Here is a 24,826-nt window from a genome sequence, read left to right on the forward strand (position 1 = left end):
TGAAAACATTTAAGCAGTCCTGAGCGAGGCCCACCTAGAGACAAAGTGAAGCCTCCTGCCAAAAACCAGCACCACCTTGCTAGGCATGTAAGCTCGCCCTCTCACAAGCAAGTGCTCCTGCCACAGCTCAAGCCTTCGGGTCACCACAGCCCTGGCCAACAACCTGGGCTGCAATTTCTCTGAGCCAGAAACACAGTCAGGCCGCCCCCAAATTCCTGGCCCACCGGAACTGTGTGCAAGAAATAAATGATTGTTACAATGGGGTCTGTAGTCATTAACTTTAAACTACGGCTGACAACCTTCACAAGATATGCTGTGACCAAGGAAGACTATGGGAACCCAAAGATGCGACAAAGATAAGAACAGTGACGTTCCCTGTCTAGGAGGTCATACCCTTGGGCAAGGAAGGAGGCAAAGCTTAAGCCACTGTCCCAGGCTCCCTTCCATATGTCAACTGGACGTTTAAATCCAAGCCCTGCCAACTTTAGCGTCTGGACCAATACAAATACTCCCTGTTTAGGTCATCACCCAGCAATGAGTACAGAACGCCTCAAGCAGCACCCACCTACCCACCACTGCAGTAGTGACCTCCCAATGCCGACTTCATTTTATTTTTTTTTGTCTTTTTGTCTTTTTTTGTTGTTGTTGTTGTTGCTATTTCTTGGGCCGCTCCCACGGCATATGGAGGTTCCCAGGCTAGGGGTCCAATCGGAGCTGTAGCCACCGGCCTACGCCACAGCCACAGCAACGCGGGATCCAAGCTGCGTCTGCAACCTACACCACAGCTCACGGCAACGCCGGATCGTTAACCCACTGAGCAAGGGCAGGGACCCAACCTGCAACCTCATGGTTCCTAGTTGGATTCGTTAACCACTGCGCCATGACGGGAACTCCCCAATGCCAACTTCAGATCCACTTGTCCTCCAGCTCAAAATCCACCAAGGGACCCTCTCTATCTGCCTTACTGGGTAGGGGTGAAGAACCCACCAAAAGACTTTCAACAGCTTGTGCAGAGGAGGAGCGTGGGGCACGTGCAGCTGCAGGCACGTCTGCTGCTGCTGCTGCTTCCAGGTGGGGGCGGGGGGCACTGACAGCGGGAGAGTGGGGAGACCTGGGCTTAAATCCCAGGTGCCATTTACCACCTGAGTCACCTAGAACAATCAACCCTCTCCAAGTACTCATTTCCGCACAGAGCTGTTGTGAAAGTTAGGAGATAACGAAGTACTTGGCAGTTTCTATCACTACCGCTGTGCATTTATAAGCATACGCTCAGCCTCCTCTGTGTTTTTCACACAAATGAGAAGCTATACAAGCTGTTCTGCAACTTGCTTTTTTTCATTTATCAACCTCTGACATCTTTCCAATGTTTATGCATAAGTCTATTGCCTTAACTACCCAAACTTCAGTTTTCCTTAGAAATAAAAATGAGTACCTAGTGTCTGGCCCAATAGGCAAAACGAGTAACTGTCATAATTACACTGTAGAGAAAGCTAAAGGACCAAATTCCTAACAATCAGAACAACTAAGAAATCTATGGATACATATCGATACTTTAAAATGGATTTAAGTAATAATGCTGATATGTGAAGTTCCTGTCGTGACAAAGCAGTAACGAACCGAATTTGACTAGTATCCATGAGGACCTGGGTTTGATTCTTGGCCTTGCTCAGTGGGTTAAGGATCCAGTGCTGCCGTGAGCTATGGTGTAGGTCACAGACATGGCTCAGATCCCATAGCATTGCTGTGGCTGTGCTGTGGCCAGCAGCTGCAGCTCCGACTGCACCCCTACTCTTGGAACTTCCATATGCCATGGGTGTGGCCCTAAAAAGAAAGAAAAAAAAAAAAAGTAATAATGCTGATTGGAGAAAAAAGGGACAAAACAATATGTTCATACAGAGTACAACTTTTGGATTAAAAAAAGAGACTATTTATTAGTGCCTGGTATGAGACGAGCACCATGCTAAATAAATAAGCACTTTGTGTACGTCACACCCATGGAATCCTCACGGCCACCCAGTGAAGTGGCTTCTTTGATTAGCATATTTTCCAAGGGGGGAAACAGAGGAGTGTCCAGGACCACAGAATAGCAAGTAAAACCCAAATCCAGCCTGACTGGCCCACCTTCTGCTGGTGCCCCAGGCTCTACCTGCTAAGCTTTGCCCCCCAAATGAAGATAAACTCCATACGTTAATAACAAATGAACCATCGAACAAATCATCATCCTTAATCCTGGTCCTTCTCTGCTTACCAACTATGTGAAGATATCTGTTCATGGTACAACTACTATGGAAAACAGTATGGAGGTTCCTCAGAAAAATAAATATAGAACTGCCACATGACCCAGCAATCTCACTCCTGGGCATATACCGGGACAAAACTTTCATTGAAAAGATACAGGTACCCCTGTGTTCACTGAAGCGCTATTCACAACAGCCAAGACACGGAAACAACCTAAATGTCCATCGACAGATGACTGGATTAAGAAGATGTGGTACATATACACAATGGAATACTACTCCGCCACAAAAAAGAACAAAATGATGCCATTTGCAGAAACATGGATGGGACTAGAGGTTCTCATTCTCTAAGTGCAGTAAGTCAGAAAGACAAATACCATATCACTTAATCTAATATACGGCACAAATGAACCTTCTACAGAAAAGAAACAAACTCATGGACTTGGAGGACAGACTTGTGGTTGAGTTTGGAGTTAGGAGATGCAAATTATTGCATTTGAAGTAGATAAGCAATGAGATCGTGCTGTATAGCACAGGGAACTATATACAGTCACTTGTGATGGAACATGATGGAGGATAATGTGAGAAAAAAATATTTATGTATGACTAGGGTCACTCGGCTGTACAGCAGAAACTGACAGAACATTATAAATCAACTATAGTGGAAAAAATAAAAATCCTATTTAACAAACAAAAAAAGACACCTGTTCACAATAGCCAGACTGTCCAAGAGAACCTCCTGCCATAACGGACACGCTCTAGATCCTTGCCATCCACATGTGGCCATGGGGCACTTGAAGTCTGCTGAGTGTGACTAGGGAGTGGAATGTTTAACGTTATTCAGGTTTTTTACTTGGCTGTACCCAGGCCAGGGATCAAACCTGTGACCCGAGCCATTGCAGTAACACTACCAGATCTTTTTTTTTTTTTTTTTTTTTGTCTTTTTAGGGCCATACCCATGGCATATGGAGGTTCCCAGGCTAGGGGTCGAATAGGAGCTGTAGCTGCCAGCCAACGCCACAGCCACAGCAATGCTAGATCCGAGGTGTGTCTGTGACCTACACCACAGCTCATGGCAAAGTTGTATCCTTAACCCACTGAGTGAGGCCAGGGATTGAACCTGCAACCTTCCGGTTCCTAGTCAGATTCGTTTTTCACTGCGCCACAATGGGAACTCCAACACCACCAGATCTTTAATAACTTTCTGAGCCACATGGGAAGTCCTCAATTTTAATTAAAGTTGCCACATGTGACAGTTCAGGTTTATATATTACTAAGAATGGAAAGAGTTTTTAGGAAGGCTAGAACAAGCTGAAATGTTCATTAGTTCATTTTTTTCTAAAAACATTTTAAAATTCAGATCCCCTCATCCCACATGACTACCAATCCATTTCTGAAAAATTTAAAAATATTCTCCCACATTCAGCCAAACTGTGTTTCCTTGCAGTCTGCTTTTTAGTCTGGGGTCTGCCCTCTGGACCATATGAAATAAACCCAAGCTCTTCCTCAGGACATTGGTTCCTAGACCTCGGATGCAACAGAATCTTCTGAGTTTGTTAAGAATACATAATCCTGGAGTTCCCACTGTGGCGCAATGGAAACGAATCCGACTAGTAGTCATGACGTTGTGGGTTCGATCCCTGGCCTCGCTCAGGGATGGAGTGAGTTGGACCCCTAGCCTGGGAACCTCCATGTGCCACGGGTATGGCCCTAAAAAAAGGAAAAAAAAAACAAAAAAGAGTACATAATCCTAAACGCTACACAGGTCAGCGGCTCAGTGGCGGATGAGGGTCCCTCAACCATGTGGAGACAGCTATACCGTGTCGTTCTCTTGAAATCTCTTCTCCAGGCCAAGGGCAGTGCCGAGTTTTCCAGCACTCCCTTTACATGGCACGTTTCTAACTTCTGTAACAGGCTGACCACGCCCTGAGCTGGAGGCTCAGGGGTGGCCATCTCCTCTGTGAAGCCCGCGACAGCCCACCTCATCGCAGACAGGCACGTTACTTCCAGGTCTCCCGACACCCCAGCAGCCGTCTTCCTCTCCGACTGCTCAAACCCCACTGTACCTGCACACTTGGTTTTCAGTGCAGAGGAGCCCTACCTTAATCTCGATTTAGTTCCAGCATCAGTGTCTGTCCACCTCCAGCCCCTTGTGGTCTGCAGGAGTCCTGGTCAGTCACCTCAGGTCCTGACAGGGTGGCTCTCCCAGGGTGTGCGAGCCGCAGGTGCAAGAAGCACAAGCCCAGGTTCTTCAGCCAAGTCTCGGTACCAAAGTGAAACATCCCAGGCCAGGCTCCGCAAGGTGGACGTGTGCTCAGGCCAACAGTGATCTATTTAGTGACACTTCCCAGGACCAGGTCTTCAGCCCACAACATAACCACCTGACTGAGGTGTCACTAAGCCATGGCGTCTGTCTCGTGGTTAGGGACACCTGACCTGTCAAATGCCCTACAGAATTCAATACTCACTCTCGCTGATCTCACTCTACTAATCCCAACAAAAAAGTAAAAAGATGTTCGCTTGGCTCTGAGACCTTAAGCAATTCATTTTGTTCCTCCAGGCCTCAGTTTGCAAACTTGTAAAGGGTGAAATTTCAGCCTTGCTCCCTGCTTCACTGCAGGGCTGTGACAAGTGTATGAAATGTCACCTGTAGCTCTGCAGAGGTGGACCATGCTAATATGCTTGCTCCAGGACTGACTTCAAGGGCAAGGACACCACGTATCATTCCCTCACGGACCACACACACGTAAAATGAAGACTGGACTCTGGGTGTCTCCCCCCACCCTCAGGATAAAAACAAAAACAGCCATTACCTATTAACTACCTGCTCTATGCCAAGCATTGCCTGTGCCTAATTTTTTTTTTCTTTTTATAGCTGCATCCACGGCGTATGGAAGTTCCCAGGCGAGGGATCAAATCACAGCTGTAGCTTGCCGGCCTATACCACAGCCACAGCCATGCAGGATCCCAGCTGTGTCTGAGACCTACACCACAGCTCATGACAGAAATAGATTCATAACCCACTGAGCGAGGCCAGGGATCGAACCTGAGTCCTCATGGATACTAGTCAGATTTGTTTCTGCTGCGCCACAAAGGGAACTCCACTGTGCCTAATTTTGAACTCCAGTAACAGTGCAAGGTAATTGTTATTCCCATATTACAGATGTGGAAACTGAAGATCAGAGAGGTTAAGTCAGAGGTCTTACGTGTAATAAGCAGTGAATCCAAGATGCAAGCACAGGCCTCTTTCTAAGATGAGCAAATCCCCCTGGATTCTAGTACCCTCTTACCCCACACAGCCTATCTTTTCCTATTTGAAGGTACCATGGTGTGATGGGTCAGATTAAAGACCTGTAGTCAGACAGTCCAACTCGGTGAAATTTTATCCTGCTGTGGCCCTAGATAAGTTAATTGGCCCACCCCAAGCTTTAGCTTCCCCATAGAGGAAAATGGAGATAAATGCCAGTGCTCATATTAAATGCAGTAATCTACTTCAAGTGCTTGGCACAAAGCCTGTTCAGATAATATACGTTAAATACGTTCGCCTGGGTTTTTTGGCCATACTGTGGCACGCAGAAGTTTCCAGGCCAGGGACCGATGCTACGCCACAGCAGTGACAATACTGAATCCTTAACTGCTAGGTCACCAGGGGACTCCCAACGTATGTTAGACTGTATTATTTTCCTTCATGGAGGAGACAGACATAGAATTCGATGTTTTCTGGAGTCTGGCAGAAGGGGCATGTCTCTTCCTATCTTGCTTACTGCAAACCCAGCTTTTGGTTGATCAGCATTTTTCAGAAGCCTTAGTTCATTTGGGCCTGTGACATTCCTAACCCCTTCCTGATGTAGTCCAGCTGCCAGGGTATTTCTCCTTAGTTACTTGCCCTCCTTCCAGCTTTGGCCAAGCCATTCTAAAAATCTAAGCTGTATGTGCACCTCTTCTGCCTCTCCTTCAGTCAACTTGCAGTTTGTGAGAATCTGCCTTGGAAAGCCTCCTATCCCTCTGAAAGCCCTTCTGCTTATGGGGTCCTGGCAGTGGGACCTCATCTATTTGGTCTCTTCTGAATAATTCAGAATTTGCTTTCCTCCAGGGCACCAAACATGTTGAATTTCCTTAGCCAGTACAAATCTTTTTTTTTTTTTTTTTTTTTTTTTTTTTGGCCATGCCTGAGGCATGTGGAAGTTCCCAGGCCATGGATCAAACCTGAGCCACAGCAGCGACCCAACACCAGATCCTTAACCTGCTGTGCTACAAGAGAACTCCTTAGCCAGTACAAATACCAAAAAGTTCTGCCACTGGGCCTTTGCACATGCTGTTTCTTTTGCTTACAATGTTCTCCACCCACTCCCTTCCCAATCCACCCTTTCTCCAGGTAATTCCCATCGATCCTTCAAGTTACAAATTTCACTTTCTTTGAGAATCCTTCTTGACCTCCTAGCCCAAGCAAAGCCTCCTGTTATATATGCCCACTTACTACTTTCTGACATTCATTTATGAGATGGTATCTGTCTCCACTAGCTTGTAAGATCTATGCAGGGAGGGATTGTGTGTTTATCCATAATAAAACTGCACCTGCCTGAACACCAGGTCTGACACACAGAAGGTACTACATAAATAACAGTTAATTAAACCAATGAATGTTGCTTTTACTTTACTAACTAATTCTTCCTCATTGAGCAAGATTAAATACAGAACAAGTTCAGTAAACCTTGTGGGAACCAACAGTAAGAAAAAGCAAGCTCAGATGCTTTTGGTTAGAATGTAAACAGGTTGAAACATTTTGAAACAATTAGGCAAAACCTATTAAAATGTAAAATGTTTGTACCTTCTGCCTAGCTTCCCCTCTTCCAGTAAACTATCTTATAAAAATACTCACTTAAGGGAGTTCCTATAGTTGATTAGCAGAAATGAGTCCAACTAGTATCCATGCGGTTTCAGATTTGATCCCTGGCCCCACTGAGTGAGTTAAGGATCCAGCATCACTCAGAGTTGTGGTGGAGGTCAAAAACACAGCTCGGATCTGGCAATGCTGTGGCGTAGGCATAGGCAGCAGCTATAGCTCCAATTTGACTCCCAGCCTGGAACTTCCATACACTGCAGGTGCAGCCCTAAAAAGCAACAACAACCAAAAAAACCCCAAAGCCCCAAAACACAAAAGTAACTCGCTTAAACGAGCACTGCAGGTGGAAGGGATGTTCTCTGCAGCACTGGTTTTAAAAGAACAACCCAAGTGTCCAGAAACATGACACTGATTTTAATAAATTCTGGTTCACCCACAAAGGAATGCCATTCTACAGCTGTTTTAAAAGAATAAGAAAATGGTGGCGGGCATTCCTGCTGTGACACAGTGGGTTAATGACCTGGTGGTGTCTCTCTGGCAGCGTGGGTTCAATTCCCAGCCTGGCACAGTGGGTTACGGATCCGGTAGTGCCAAAACTATGGTGTAGGTGTTCTGGCTTGGATTCAATCCCTGGCCCAGGAACTTTCCTATGCCATGGGTGCAACCGAAAAAGAAAAAAAAAAAAAAAAAAAAAAAAGATAATGGTGGTGATCTCACAACAATGTGAATGTAATTAATGCCACTGCAGTGAAGAGTTAAACACGGTTAAAACGTCAAATTTTAGGTTGCAACAAGACAAATCAGTGCAGAAAAGCATGCTGACCATCGTGTAGCATACGCAGTATGGTAGGATCAGCTAGTAGCATGTGAGCCACCAAAAGTGTTCTGGTTTTCAGAAACATGCAAAACCTTTGTTCCATCAAGTTAACTTACAAAAGTGTATCGCTACTAAGGAAAAGGAAAAAAAAAAAAAAAAGTACCTTCACACTACAGGGATCTGGTTCAAACCTGCTCAACCTAGAGTTCAAACTTAGCATCATCAACAGCTTGACTATCCTACATTCGTGCCTTCTGATGAGACAGCATCACCTATGAGGACTTCTTGACAAAAAAAAAAAAAAAAAAAAAAAAAAAAAATTTAACCTGAATTTAAGAAAGCTCTGGGACCTTACTTTCAGTTTAAGGGAAATGCAGGGAATAAAAGAATAATCAATTACTTCCAGAAAGCGAACAGTCTATAAGACACTGGACTAGTCGCTTTGAAAGGTCAATGTAGGAGTTCCCATCATGGCTCAGTGATTAACGAACCCGACTAGCCTCCATGAGGATGCAGGTTCGATCCCTGGCCTCGCTCAGTGGGTTAAGGATCCGGCGTTGCCATGAGCCGTACTATAGATCGCAGACACAGCTCGGATTCTGCATTGCTATGGCTGTGGTGTAGGCTGGCAACTACAGCTCTGACTAGACCCCTAGCCTGGGAACCCCTACATGCCCCAGGTGCGGCCCCAAAAAGACAAAAAAAAAAAGGTCAATGCATGGGGAGAAAAGTGTATGTGGGGAAGGTAGGAATGGTGAGGTATTGCTCTAGAGACTAAAAAAGTAAAATCAATGCAGTGTGCGAATCTTTTATCAGATCTTGATTTGGAAAGAGATAGCTACTAAAGACATTTTTGGGAGAAGTGAGGAAATTAAGACTGTGGTCAGAGACGTAAGCAAAGTGCTATTAGTCTTCTAAGGTCAGGTAATGATACTGTAGTTATATGACTAATTCACTTATTTTTAAGAGATGAGGAGTTCCCGTCGTGGTGCAGTGGTTAACGAATCCGACTAGGAACCATGAGGTTGTGGGTTCGGTCCCTGCCCTTGCTCAGTGGGTTAACGATCCGGCGTTGCCGTGAGCTGTGGTGTAGGTTGCAGACGCGGCTCGGATCCCACGTTGCTGTGGCTCTGGCGTAGGCCGGTGGCTACAGCTCCGATTCAACCCCTAGCCTGGGAACCTCCATATGCCGCGGGAGCGGCCCAAGAAATAGCAACAACAAAAGACAAAAAAAAAAAAAAAAAAAAAAAAGAGATGAATGTTTTTAGGAATGAGGTATCACAATACCTTTAATTTCTTCTGAAATGGTCCAGAAAAAAATAATTTAAAATAAACAGATGAAGCAGATACAGCAAAACGTTAACTGATGACCCTATATGGTTAAGTACATGGGTGTTCTTTGCACTGCTGCCAATTTTCCCTTATGTGTAAAAATGCATAACACTTTAGGGCATCAAGTGTGGTTAAAACTATGTGTGGGAGCTCCCGTCATGGCACAGCGGAAACGAACCCAACTAGGAACCATGAGGTTAAGGGTTCGATCCCTGGCCTCACTCAGTGGGTTAAGGATCTGGCGTTGCCGTGAGCTGTGGTGTAGGTTGCAGACTCGGCTCCGATCTGGCGTTCCTGTGTCTGTGGCGTAGGCCGGCGGCTACAGCTCCAATTAGACCCCTAGCCTGGGAACCTCCCTATGCTGCAGGAGCAGCCCTAGAAAAGGCAAAAAAAAAAGAAAATGAAAATGAAATAGTTGTTTTCCAAAAAACAACAAAAAACCCCCAAAAAACAAAACAAAAACCAAACCAAAAAAAAAAAAAAAAAAAAAAAGAACCCCAGAAAATGTGCTAATGTGTAAGAGGGACTACTGAATGCTTTAGGTACAGAGGTCAGTGAAGGAAGAAATATGAGTGGTCAGATTTTTCAGGCTAAGATCTTCTCAGGGCTCAAATAAAAATCATGTTTGAGTTCAAAGCCACAGATGCAAAAGCCAAAGAGACAAAATGAGCTGACTTACTCAAAATCACATGGCATCTGTGGAGCGTCATCAGGGAAGGAGGAAGTCGTTCAAAGTCCATTGTATCCCAGTGAAACCATATCGGAGAAAGAGCCCTAGCAACATCCAAGTACTGACCAAAGTTGTTCCGAGCTAAAAGGAGTCTTAGAGAGAGGACTTTCAAATTTTGACTGAAAACACACACATACAAAATCCATTTTAGGTTGTGACCCAGCAGCAGGTAGAGAATAATGTAAGAAACAGAAGTTTCACTAAACCATACTCGACCCCTGCAATGCACACCGATACTTTTCATTCTCTCTTATTACTTCCATTGTGGTAAAATATGCAGACACAGAACTCCCCATGGTAACTATTAAGTGCACAATTCAGTACACTCACACTGTTGTGCAATCATCACCACTTTTCCATCACCAGAAGCCAGCCCTAAACAGTTGTTTCTTTTTCTCTTCACTTCCCTGTCCTAGCCACTGGCAATCACGAACGTGCTTTCTGTTTCTATGGATTTGTCTATTCTAGGGATTTCACATAAAAAAGTCTAGGTGACTTTTGTGTCTGGTTTTTTTCTTTTTCTTTTCTTCATGCACCTGCAGCACATGGAAGTTCCCAGGTTAGGGGCTGAATCAGAGCTGCAGTTGCTAGCCTATGCCACAGCCATAGCAGTGCTGGATCTGAGCTGCATCTGCGACCTACATGCAGCTTGTGATGACACCATATCCGTTACCCACTTAGCGAGGCCAGGGATCAAGCCTGCATCTTCACAGAGACAACACTGGGTCTTTAGCCTGCTGAGAAACAGGGAACAACGGGAATTCCCTACTTGTTTCATTTAGCATTCTATACTATCTTTTTTCAAAGGCAACTTGCACCCCATTAATTTCATGATCCCAAAACAGGCCAACAGGAGTTCCCGTTATGGCTCAGTGGTAACAAATCCAACTAGTATCCAAGAGAACACAGGTTCCACCCACGGCCCCGCTCAGTGGGTTAAGAATCCAGCATTGCCATAAGCTGTGGTGTAGGTCACAGATGTGGCTCAGACCCCGAGTTGCTGTGGCTGTGGTGTAGACCGGCAGCTGCAACTCTGACTGACACTTAGCCTGGGAACTTCCATGTGCCATGGGTGCCCTAAAGAAAAAAATTAAAAAAACAGGTCAACATAGACAGTTTGAAAACACTACCTAAGAGAACTTCCAATTAAAAAAATTAGTGACAGAGTTCCCACTGTGGCTCAGCAGGCTAAGACCCAAAATAGTGTCCATGAACATGCAGGTTTGATACCTGGCCTCATTCAGTGGGTCAGGTATCCGGCATTGCCACAAGCTGCAGCATAGGTCGCAGATGCAGCTCAGAGCCAGCATTGCTGTGGATGTGGCATAGGCCTGCAGCTGCAGCTCCAACTGGACCCCTAGCCTGGGAACTTCCATATGCTGCATGTGTGTCTGTTTAAAAAAAAAAAAAAAGAATGATGGTGATGGTGGAGGTGGTGAGAGGGGGTTAGAATCTGGATACAGTCTGAAAGGACTAACAATAAAGTCTGCTGACAAACTGGCCAAGGAGTAAGAGAAAAGTCAAGAATATCACTGGGAAAAAAAAAAAAAAAAAAGAGTATCACTGAGGTTTGGGCCTAAGTAGCTGGAAGAATGGAGCTGCTATACACTGAAACAGGGAAAGCAACAGGAAAGCAGTTTTGGGGGTGAGATCGGGAGTCTACTTGTCTGACACCCAAGTGGAGATGTCAAGCAGATAGCTGGATTCTCATCCTAAGTCCCATCCCTCCAGAACGCTGCTAATTTTTTTGTCTTTTTAGGGCCACACCCGCAATATATGGAAGTTTCCAGGCTAGGAGTCAAATCAGAGCTGCAGCTGCCGGCTTACACCAGAGCCACAGCAACATAGGATATGAGCCGCATCTGTGACCTAACACCAATAGCTCATGGCAGTGCTGGATCCTTAACCTGCTAAGCGAGGCCAGGGATTGAACCCACATCCTCATGGATACTATTTGGGTTCGTTACCACTGAGCCACGACGGGAACTCCCAAGAACTCTGCTAATTTTTCTCTCTCTCTCTTTTTTTTTTTTGGCCAAACCCATGGCATATGGAAGTTCTTGAGCCAGGGATCTAATCCAAGCCACAGCTTTGGCAACGCCAAATCCTTAACCCACTGTGCTGGGCTGGGAATCAAATCCATGCTGTCAGAGAGGCAATGCCAGATCCCTTACCTGCTGTACCACAGCAGGAATTCCTAGAACTCTTGCTAATTACATGGTTCATCTAGAATCTTAGATTATCAGAACCCAAAGCGACCCCAGATCATCAAATTTCCTTTCTTTTTTTTTTTCTTTTGTCTTTTTGTCTTTTTAGGGCTGTACCACAGCATATGGAGGTTCCCAGGCTAGGGGTCAAATTGGAGCCACAGCTGCCAGCCTACTCCACAGCCACAGCCACACAGTACCCAAGCCGGGTGTTCGACCTACACCACAGCTCACGGCAACATCAGATCCTTAACCCACTGAGCGAGGCCAGGGATCAAACCTGCAACTTCATAGATGCTAACTGGGTTCAACAACCGCTGAGCCATGACAGGAACACCCAAATTTCTTTTCTTGACAGATGAGGAGTATCCTAGGTCCCACGTACCTCGTTAATAGCAGTTTGGAGCAGAATCCAAGTCACTCAATGCTCAAGTCATTGCTTTTTTGACCACACCACCTCCCTAATTAAAACTGAAGTATTAAAAGGAATTCTCATTGTGGCTCGGCAGTAATGAACCTGACTGGTATCCATGGGAATGAGGGTTCGATCCCTGGCCTCACTCAGTGGGTTGGGGATCCAGCGTTGCCGTGAGCTGTGAGGCAGGTCGTAGATGCAGCTTGGATCCTGCATTGCTGTGGCTATGGTGTAGGATGGCAGCTGCAGCTCCAATTAAACCCCTAGCCTGGGAACCTCCAGATGCTGCGGGTGTGACCCCAAAAACAAAAAACAAAAAACCCCACAAGACTAAAGTATTACTGATTCATTAAATAGATGTTTATCTAGCCCCCAACTTTGTGCTGTGGTGCCTGACTTAGTGAGATAAACAAGACCGACACAGTTCTTGCCCTTGCTGAGCTTACAAGTTGGTGAAGACAAATACCAAGTAATCACCCCAGAAACTACGGAAGCAACTATGTAAGTGCTACGAAAGAGAGGCTAAGCAGCTGTAATGCTCTAACTATATAAAGCTGGAGAAACAAATCTAGACTATCCAAGAAAGTGATTATTTGAGAACCAAAACATGATGAGGAGTTAGCCAGGAAAATAAAATGGGGTTTAGGGGAAAGAAACCAGGGAGCCTGGCAGGTAGAGTGAACATGTGCAAATGCCCCATAGCAGGAAAGCATTTTTAACTGCAATAAGAAAGAGAAAACTAGCTTGGCTGGAGCAAAGCATGTAGAGGGCAGTGGAAGTGGCAGAAAATAAGCCTAGGGGTAAAACGCAGCCAGGTATTGCGAGGGACCTTGCAGGTGTATGAGAAAAGCACCCGAGCAGCCTTGAACTGCAGCTTATCTGAGTCTTGGCCCAGTATCTAGGAACACCAGATGATAGGAGGCCTCTAAAGGAGCTATGAGGCCATCTCTCCTTTGCCTCCTTACCTCCCTGGGAGGCCGTTATGGGAAAGTTTCTCCCAGACTCCCAGTATCTGATAAGGTATGACGCTTTCAGTCCCGGACTCTTCAGACTAGAGCTGCAAAATATAAACCCACTTGGTGACACTGGCGCTGCCACAACTTGAGTGCAGTCATCAGCTCCTTTTGTCCTGGTACCACCCTTTTCAGTGTGTGGGACTAGAACCCAGGAAGCTGGCACCTTCAGCTTTTGTTTCTTCTCATTCTGTATCTGAGCAAAGAACTGCCTGAATATGAAGTGGTTCACTATACCTTTAAGAGTCAGTCCGGCCTTGACCTTTCTCTAAGTGTGTGAGCTTTACAGCAGGACATGTTAAATGTTTAACTCGATGCTAAGAGCAATGAGAAGCCACTGAAGTTAAGCAGCATCCTATCTGCATTAAAAAAAAAAAAACAAAAAAAAAACCCAGAACATTGTAAATCAACTGTAATAAAAAAAAAACTTTAAAAAATCACAGTGGCTGCCTTGTAGACAATACATTCAAGAGGAGCAAAAGTGCAACAGGTTGACGGTGGCTTATCATGTAACCCCTTTCCTACACTTACACCACTTCAGTCTGTCCACGATCAGCACGTAAACACAAACCACTGTCACCTACACCAAGAAGGAAACACACAAGGGGCAGGAATAGAGCAGAGGGAATAATTAACTCAGCCTGGAATGCCCAGGCAAGACTTCACTGAGCAGGACTGTGGAGCAGAGACAGGGGTCTGCGAGGCGCTCAGAGGACAGAGAGTAACACAGAAAGTAGACAATCGGGTGACGTGTGCAGGAGCTAGAAATCACGAACGTATGAAGTGGTGGAAGGTAAACGGCAAAGCAAGACAGGGCGGAAGGTCAGGCGAAAAGCCCAGCAGGGCCGAGAAGGCTGAATTATAATCTGCAGTTTACAAGGGGCAGTGTGGCCCAGAGAAGAGAACTTGGATACAGCTCTTCGAACTTGGATACAGCTCTTCGGCTAGCCCTGTCATTTACTAGCAGTGTGGTGCCAGCAGATTTCACCTTTGGACCCAGTTTCTTCTTTTGGAAAAAGGGAATAAATACGACAGTATTGTGTGAGGTCTAAAACGACACGAATGGACCCCCAAATAACAGCACCTATGATGCAAAATGCTACAAGCAGGTTTTTGTTTGTTTTTAAGACAGCATTTACTATTTTCTTTTTTCTTTTTGGCCACCATGCAGGGTTGGTGGCCAAACCAACTGGAGTTTCCGGGCCAAGGATCAGAACTGAGCCAGGAGCGACCTACACCGCACTGCGGCAGTGCTGGATCCTTTAACCTACTGTGCCTGGCTGGGGACTGAACCTACGTCCCAGCACTCCAGAGACACTGCAGGTCCCATTACGCCACAGCGGAAACTCCAATTTACTATTTTAAAAAGCAGCACAGGAGTTCCCGTCGTGGCTCATCGGAAACAAATCTGACTAGGAACCATGAGGTTGCGAGTTCGATTCCTGGTCTTGCTCAGTGGGTTAAGGATCCCGCATTGTCGTGAGCTGTGGTGTCGCAGATGTGGCTCGGATCCCGAGTTGCTGTGGCTGGCATAGGCTGGCAGCTATAGCTCCAATTAGACCCCTAGCCTGGGACCCTCCATAAGCCGCTGCTGGGGCCCTAGAAAGACAAAAGACCAAAACAAAAAAACAAAAAAAACCAGCATATATGTCATGGAAAAAATTTAGAAAACACATGAAACATACAATTTTACAACCCCCTGAACTTATCCAGGAATACCTACCACCACCGCCCCTCCACCAGACTCCCTGGCCTAATGCCAGGTACCGTGTGGTATTTAATGCTCAGTGACTCCAAGAGAGGCTCCAAACATCAGTCCCCGCTGAAACTACCCCTCCCCACAGTCCCTGGCACCAGGGTACCCACTGTACCCAAATGCCAGGTGTTAGGGCTGAGGTTTCTGAGCAAAGACAGTAACAGTAATCACTGGTAGCAGTAGCGATGGTAGTATGTAGTACTTTCTACTGAGTGTCACATTGTAAATACTTCACGTGGACGAAATGCCCTTCTGCACATGAGGAAACTGAGGGCTGCAGAAGAGCAGTAGCTCACCCAAGGTCACAGATACATCAGGATTCAAAGACAGCCTGACTCTAAGCCCAAACACTGAGCCCTCCAAGTGTCTCCTGGCAATTCTTTTTCTTTTAAAATCTTTTAGGGCCGCACCTGTGGCAAATGGAAGTTCTCAGGCTAGGGGCTGAATTGGAGCTGCAGCTGCTGGCCTACACCACAGCCACGTAGGATCCCAGCCATATCTGCAGCCGACACCACAGCTCACGGCAACACCAGATCCTTAATCCAATAAGCAAGGCCAGGGATCAAACCCATGTCCTCGTGGACACTAGTCGGGATCTTTACTGCTGAGCCACGACCAGAACTCCTCTCCAGCAATTCTAAGTACTGATTTGGACATGAACGAATTAAAGGAATCAAACAAAGTCAAAATGGAACAGATGTTAACAGTAGCTATCCCTGGAGGGTAAAATTAAAGAACTTAAAAAATTTTTATATTTACGTTAATCTGAACCTTTAATACTATAAATACATTAATTTTAGAATCAGAAAAAAATTTAAAGACATATAAATGATAAATTCATATATTATTAAACATTTTAAATTTGGATTATAAAATTTTAAAACATTAGAAAGAAATATAGGAGTTCCCATCATGGCTCAGTGGTTAATGAATCTGACTAGGAACCATGAGGATGCGGGTTCGATCCCTGGCCTTGCTCAGTGGGTTAAGGATCCGGCGTTGCCGAGAGCTGTGGTGTGGGTTGCAGACACGGCTCAGATCCTGCATTACTGTGGCTCTGGCGTAGGTCAGTGGCTACCGCTCCAATTCGACCCCTAGCCTGGAAACCTCCATATGCCAAAGGAGCGGCCTAAGAAATGGCAAAAAGACAAAACAAACAAACAAACAAGGAAATATACCAAAATGTTAATTGCAGTTATCTCCAGGTTAGGATGGGTTACCTCTGGGTATTACAAATAATTACAGGTAATTTTTTTTGGCCATGCCTGTGGCATGAGGGAGTTCCCAGGCCAGGGATCAAACCTGCACCACAGCAGTGATGCCAGATCCTCAACCCACTGAACCATCAGGGAACTCCTATAGGTAATTTTTTGGTATTCTTTATACTTCTGTATTTTTCCAAGTTTCCTACAGTGGGTATCTTTATAAATAAGAAAAAAAGGTAAGAAATTAATTTTATCTTAAAAATAGATATTACTGGAGTTTCCATTGTGGCGCAGCAGTAACAAACCAGACTAGTATGCATGAGGACTCAGGTTTGATCCCCGGCCTCGCTCAGTGGGTTAAGGATCCAGCCTTGCCGTGAGCTGTGGTGTAGGTCACAGATGCGATTCAGATCTGGTGTTGCTGTGGCTGCAGTGTAGGCCGCCAGCTGCTGCTCTGATTCAATTTTTAGCTGGAACCTCCATATGCCACGAGTGTGGGCCTAAAAAGATTTAAAAAAAAAAAAAGAAGAAGACATTACTGAGCCTTATATCTGACCAATGTGGCTGAAGTATGAATGGCCAGAATACTATTTTAAAAAGGGTGGAGTTCCCGTCGTGGTGCAGTGGTTAACGAATCCGACTAGGAACCATGAGGTTGCGGGTTCGATCCCTGCCCTTGCTCAGTGGGTTAAGGATCCAGCGTTGCCGTGAGCTGTGGTGTAGGTTGCAGACGTGGCTCGGATCCCGAGTTGCTGTGGCTCTGGCGTAGGCTGGCAGCTACAGCTCCGATTGGACCCCTAGCCTGGGAACCTCCATATGCCACAGCAGCGGCCCAAGAAATGGCAAAAAGACAAAAAAAAAAAAAAAAAAAAAAAAAAAAAACCCATCTTAGAAAAAAAATAAATAAATAAAAAAAATAAAAAGGGTGATGACTGCAGTTTATTTTTTAAAAAATAACTTACTGGGGTTTTGTTTTTATTTCCTAAGTCCAAAAGTAAAAAATACTCAAAGGTTGGTTCAACCCAGCCTCAGGGCCCAAAGACATTCCAGAGATTACCCAAAGGCCATCCACCAGATGTCACAATTAATCCCCCCATACTTGGAGCTCAAGTCTCAGGCCTTGTAAAATACTCATGAGTAAATACCAGGCCCTTATCTAAAACAGGTACTTCCACTAAGCCCTCACCCTCCAAGTTCTCAGGAAGTGGGGAGCTGAAGGCAGCCTTAAGGCAGGAAACCTCTCTAAGTCTCTGATTCAATATGATTAGTCCGAGAAGCTCATTTCTTCCAGGAAGCCTGTTCTACTAGACAGTTCTAACACTTTACAACAACAACCTGCTGAACTGAAACATGCCTCCATTCCATCAGGCAGATTCTAGCCATGGAAACTTGGGCTCAAATCCCAGCTCTGCCCCCACGAACTGTGCAATTAACCTGTGTGGTTTTATTTAACCCCTCTACACATGGCCTTTTTTCGTCTGTGAGTGGGGATAACACCTTCGCAGGCTGCAGTGAGGATGAAAGGAGAGTACCTGTGAGAAAGTACCCAGCCTAGCAGCTGACACACTTCCTAGCCCTGTCCTTTGGAACCAGATCAGATGAGCTCAGTCACTCCTCCACATTTCAGGCCTTCAAATCAATGAAAACCCTAATTACGTCTTCTCCATTCTCAGCACTCCTCGAGCACTTCCTTGCTCCAAAACTCCCTCCACTTGGGTAGGAGTCTCTCAACAGGGGGGCCAGCGGCTAGATGCTCTCAGATGTTTTGGAGTCAACAGCAGCAGCTGATACACTGCTCCATGCCAGCTACCCTTATAAACTTGCTGGACAAATCTCAGCCTCCGTAACTGCCCTGAAGATGATGACCCTCGGAGACAGGAAGTGGCCTGGCCAAGGTCACACAGCTGGGAACCTGCTGAGCCCTTGCCCTTCTCACTAAGCTACAGTGTCCCTAACCTCCGCTCAGTCCTCCACTGGGGCTCAGAACCTCTGGTGGAATGTGGCTCCTTGATCCGATTGTGTTCCCACACCCCCTCCCTTGCTGCATGGGATACAAATCTCCAGGGCTCCCAAGGACTAAGGGAGGCTCTGCTGATGCTGCATTTAGTGACACAGAACACACTCTGAAGGAAGGAATATAACCAAAGCAGACCCACCAAGGAGCCAGGTAAGAAATGAAATGAAACAAAAAAAAAAAACTGTGCCAAGCAAGATCACAAAGGTTATCTTATGTCATCTTTCCAACAAATGTGCCAAGTGGGATTGCTATAGGTCATTCTGTCTTCTGTTTTAATGAGAAATGGAGACTGAGACAGATAAGAAGCTGAATTCCACTAAAATATAAGCTCTATGAGGGCAGAAAACTCATCTGTTCTGGTCACCACTATATACTCAGAACCTAGGATGATGTCTGCCACACAGAACCAGTTCAACACTTGGTGATGAAATGGACGAAGACAGAGCCATGATCTGCGCACAAGTCTCTCCATCAAGCTTTCATATTCAAGTTGTGAGTGCCTCTGGCAGAGGCTGTGCTGAGCCATCGGTGCCTAGTCACAAAGTCAAGCATATGGGAGCCTGGCTGGGGCCAGTCTGACCTTCTGTCCATCCTGTAAAGCATGGCATATGCCAGCGCTGCCTTAGGGAACCATGTGTTGGTGGGTTCTGGTGCTCAGAGCGAACAGAGGAGGTGGCTGAGCTGTCCAAATAGGCTGGGCTCCTGGAGGAGGCATGGTCTCTTGAGGCAAGAGACACAGCAGTCACCAGCCCCATTCTGACCTGTTGAGCGCCACTGCAGAAACACTTCAACCCCAGGGCCAAGTCACAGGAAGGGCCTCCACTCTAGAGCCGGATGGATCTGGCTTAGAATCTCAGCTCCCCTAACTATAGGACATCAGACAAGATTCTTCACTCTCTGAGCCTCATTTCCTCTTCTGTAAAATGGGGATAAAAGAGCAGAGGTTTTATGAGGGTTAGAAACAACGTACTGCTTGTAAATGCAGAGGAAAAAAGCATGGAATGAAAAATACAAAACCCCTATAGGTGGTTGCCTCTGGGAACTGGAACAGAGAGAAGGAAAGAGAGCTTTCATGAATACACTGCATTCTTTAAGGGAAAAAAAAAAAAATCTGAAAATCACCGACCTTGGTAGCCAGGCTCCCAGCAGGCATTTAATATATATGTCAGTTCTCCTGGGAGAAGGAGATGCTGCCACTAACGTGCTACCTGCCCAGGTTTTGGAGAAAGAACCACGGGCTACTGTTTCCCATTGCGCCCTTTCTCCCTTCCCAGCCGTCAAACAAAACAAAGACCAGGTCCCAAGTACCAGGATAGATTATCTCAGAATTGAAAAGGTCGCATCTACCCACTCATTCTGCCTGCAGATGCTTAACAGACCGTGTCCAGCAGTGGGGAATGAACTACCATATGGGGCCACCCATTTGCAGCAAGATCACTCAAGGTCTCGGGAAGGTTAAGATTCCTGGGTCCTGACTATTATCCTCAACTGCCTGCAGTCTCCCAGGTCTTAGCAACTGGCTGCCTAGTCCTTCCCAGCACAGAAGCCTCAGGTGAGGCTCTTTCTGGGTGAGCAACACAGGAAAGCATGTCAGTCAACACCCTCCTTAAGAAGCATCATCTTCCCACACCTCCACTGCTTCTAACAACTTCTCCCTCTCCTGGTAGGCGAATGACTGGCACCTCTCCTAAGACTCCAAAGCTAAACAATTTCCTCCTGCCAGGAGGCGATCAGCTAGCTTGGTTGCTATGCAACTGGAAGGCAAAGAAATGATTGCAGTCCTTTTCAGAGGCTTGGAAAGGGGGCAGGGAGCCGAGTCTGTCCAAGACAAAGCCTCTAAGCAGGCTCCAAGGCGGTGGGGGGGGGGGGGGGTCCTTTAAGGAATGGGTTAACAGATTCGCTCATCTGCCTAATTCTTTGCTGCTGCTGCCTGGAGCAGAAACTCCAGGCATATGGTGAACTAGATACAAATCCCAAGCCCTGCTCCACCCACACCAGGGCAGCACTCTACACTAACACGCTTCTAAAGGGCATTCTCTGCAAGCTCAACAGGCAGCCTGGGAGGCTGACCCACAGCTCTAGCCTCTCCTTCTCAAGCTTTGCTGGTATTTGGGGCTGGATGCAATCATGGTCCCAAATAGAAACATATCCAAACAGGGCATGGAGCCACCTGAACTGTGTCTGCTCTCTCTAGCCTACGCTACAGGGATCTAGTTTCTACTTTCTATGCCCAGGGGAGTTCTCTGGGCAGACAGCTTGATTGGATGGTAAAAAACCTGAGTTCTGCAGTCAAACAAACCCTGCATTCAAAATCTGGCTCAGCTGCATGCTGGTTGTGACCCTGGACAAGCCATTTCACCTATCGGGATCTGTTTCATCATCTTGAAAACAGGCTAATGACACCTACATCTTAGGGTTGTTGTGAAGGTCAAGTGAGGCAGTATTTGCCCATCAAGACCTAGTTCAATGACTGGCACGGCAGGGGTGACTGCTCAATCTCAGTATCTCTAATACCAGTGGTGCCATGGAGCAGACCAAACATGCCACCACACATCCAAGTTCCAAGATGGTCTGGTCTGGATTTAGTGCCACCCAGCACACCTCCTCCCCTCTTTGCTTCAGCCCCAGTATACATAGTTACCAAGACATGACTTCTTCTCACCAGTACAGAAGCTCCTTTACAGGCTGGGCCCTTGTCCTAAATCGGCTCTGTAGTGTTTCAGTGACAACAATAACACAATGTCCAGCAGAAGGAGTCTACCTACACAACACTCAAGTGTGGGGCAATAAAGAAACTCCTGAGACCTCTTTGGTACCACCCACGACTAGCCACAGAATTAAAGCTCCCACTCAGAAACTGTCTCAACCTCTGCAGGGTAAAAAAGCAGAAACACTCCTAACTGGGCCTAAATGCCCCAAGGAACGTCACGTGTAATGTTGAAAACACTGCAAATGTAATTCTCAAGCTCATCTTCTCAATGTTGCCCTTCAACTTAGAGAATTAAAAAACAGGGGGGTTCTTGCTGTGGCACAGTGGCTTAAAGGTCACAGCTGCAGCTGGGGTTCAATCCCTGGACCAGGAACTTCCGTATGCTGTGAGAGAGGCTGAAAAAGAACAAAACAAACACCTACCAAAACAGGAAGCCAGTGGATTCCTTTCTACCTCTTCTCTCAAATCGCTCAAATCAGTACCCAAAAGGTTCTCCTGCACAACTGCTATAGGATACCCAATATCCATGGAGAGCATGAGGCGCAAGCAACTTCCCAAGGGCTGGTCTCTTTTAAAGATAGGGGCTGGAGTTCCCGTCGTGGCACAGTGGTTAACGAATCCGACTAGGAACCATGAGCTTGCGGGTTCGATCCCTGCCCTTGCTCAGTGGGTTAACGATCCGGCATTGTCGTGAACTGTGGTGTAGGTTGCAGATGCGGCTCGGATCCCGCGTTGCTGTGGCTCTGGTTTAGGCCAGTGGCAACAGCTCTGATTGGACCCCTAGCCTGGAAACCTCCATATGCTGCGGGAGCGGCGCTAGAAAAGGCAAAAAAAAAAAAAAAAAAAAAAAAGATATGAGCTGAGAATAAACGCTGGGGCAAATGGAGGCTGTACCGATCTCCAGGGCTGGAGACACAGACTAACTTCCACTACGTGTTTATACGCTGCTGCCAGATTTGCCCCATGTACTTTATACACAAGATACTGTGTCCATTTTACAGAGAAAACTGCGGCTCTGGAACATAACAATTTTGCCCAGGGCCACACAGCAAAGTTGGTGCCCTTTCCTATGGCCCAAGTTTTACAGAATGAACCCATCACTTTCCACACCATTTCACGTCCCCCAAATAAAGAGCTCCTACAGCTCCGAGGAAACAATCTAAGGAAAAGTCTGTCCCTTGTCTCCAAGTTAGAAAGGGCCTATCCCTAAAATCTTAGAAGCCAGGCACAAATTTTCATAGTGCATTAGTTCACAGCCACAAGAACACAGGATCCAAGCCATGTCTGTGTCCTCACAGCTCACGGCAACGCCGGATCCTTAGCCCACTGAGCAAGGGCAGGGATCAAACCTGTGTCCTGGAGTTCCCGTCGTGGCGCAGTGGTTAATGAATCCGACTAGGAACCATAAGGTTGCGGGTTCGGTCCCTGCCCTTGCTCAGTGGGTTAACGATCCAGTGTTGCCGTGAGCTGTGGTGTAGGTTGCAGACACGGCTCGGATCCCGTGTTGCTGTGGCTCTGGTGTAGGCCGGTGGCTACAGCTCCGACTGGACCCCTAGCCTGGGAATCTCCATATGCCGCAGGAGTGGCCCAAGAAATAGCAAAAAAAGACAAAAAAAAAAAAACAAAAAAAACCTGTGTCCTCATGGATACTAGTCAGGTTCATTACCGCTGAGCCACAATGTGAATTCCTCCTGATATTCTACATGGTGGTTTTTTCCTTTTGGTTTATTTTTATTTTAAAAAATGTTTTTAATGGATGTGTGTACATGTATAACTGAATCACTCTGCTGTACAGCAAAAATTATCACAACATTGTAGATCAACTATACTTCAATAAAACTTTTAAAAATTTAATTAAAAATTGTTTTCAGTTTTATTGCAATATAACTGACATGTAGCTGCTTAAGTTTTAAGGTACACAGCATAATGGTTTTACTTACACCATGAAATAATTACCACAGTAAGTTTAGTGAACACCCATCATCTCATAAAGATACGAAATTAAATAAACAGAAAAATATTTTTTTCCTTGTGATGAAACCCTTAGGATTTACTCTAACAACTTTCATATATAACACACAGCAGCATTAGCACTTATCATGCTATACATTCCATACCTATAACTGGAAGTCTGTACCTTTTGACAGACTTCATCCAATTCTTGCCCCCACCCCTCAACCTCTGCACGCAGCCGCCCTGCAGTCCGTCCCCCCCTTTACGCTGAGAAGCCCAGAGCCCACTCACCACTGCTTCCAAACCAGGAGCTGGGAAAACAAGGTGTGTCCAAGAACACTGGAGCCAATGAAGACAGACCGCTCAGGCACCAACACTCATTTTATTCTTTCTTCTTTTTTTGACCACCCCTTGGCATATGGAGTTCCTGGGCCAGGGTTCAGATTCAAGCAGCAGCTGCAACCTACACCATAGCTGTGGCAATGCCAGTCCCTTTAAACCACTGCGCCAGGCTGGGGATCAAATCTGTGTTCTGGCACTGCAGAGATGGCACCAATCCCACTGCACCACAGAGAGAACGCCCAAATATTCATTTTATTTATTTATTTTTTTTTTTGTCTTTTGTCTTTTTTTGTTGTTGTTGTTGTTGCTATTTCTTGGGCCGCTCCCACGGCATATGGAGGTTCCCAGGCTAGGGGTTGAATCGGAGCTGTAGCCACTGGCCTACGCCAGAGCCACAGCAACGCGGGATCCGAGCCGTGTCTGCAACCTACACCACAGCTCACGGCAACACTGGATCGTTAACCCACTGAGCAAGGGCAGGGACTGAACCCGCAACCTCATGGTTCCTAGTCGGATTCGTTAACCACTGCGCCACGACGGGAACTCCCCCAAATATTCATTTTAAATACTTCCCAGAGAACCCTCTTAGAGATACCAGGTACCAGAATAAAGCCTAAGATGAATAGGGCTCACTTCAGACACGATGCTTGGGGCAAGACACTTGACCCAATCCAGCCTCCTCACCTATGAAATATAGATACTTGTAGAAAGCTGATGAAAGGGTCAAGAATTTATAAAGAAACTTTGATCCAGAAGTTCCTGTTGTGGTTCAGTGGTAATGAGCCCAACTAGTATCATGAGGATGCAGGTTCGATCCCTGGCCTCACTCAGTGAGTTAGGGATCTGGCGTTGCCATGAGCTGTGGTGTAGGCTGAAGACACAGCTTGGATCTGGTGTTGCTGTGGCTGTGTAGGCCTGCAGCTGCAGCTCTGATTCAACCCCTGGGAACTTCCATACACCTTGGGTGCAGCCTTGAAAGCAAAAAAAGACCCTCTGACCCTTGACCAAATTTTACAAGTATCATGCAAACACATGACTACTGAACTCAAGTTCAACAATTGTTTAATTGCTCAGGCCCCAAACCTAAAAGTCATCCTTAATTCCCTGCTCCTCACACTCCACATCCAACCCATCTACCTCCAAAATATCTCCACTGCCAACCCTAGCCACAGAAACCTTCACCACTCCTTGGATAATTCCAACAGCCCCCCTGCTGGGCTCCCCGCCGCTTTTGTTCCCCCGTGGTTCA

The 24,826-nt window shown here is 46.2% G+C and overlaps 1 protein-coding gene across 2 annotated transcripts in view; it reads right to left on the bottom strand.

The window, feature by feature from the left end:
* ACO2 (aconitase 2) overlaps window positions 1-24,826 on the bottom strand; it is a 56,881-nt gene that overhangs the window by 27,483 nt on the left and 4,572 nt on the right.

Source organism: Sus scrofa, chromosome 5 (genome assembly GCF_054392235.1).
Source record: "Sus scrofa isolate SSC_HxYL_T2T_F1_AM1 chromosome 5, Sscrofa_HxYL_maternal_Yorkshire_Landrace_v2.0, whole genome shotgun sequence".
Lineage (NCBI taxonomy): Eukaryota > Metazoa > Chordata > Mammalia > Artiodactyla > Suidae > Sus > Sus scrofa.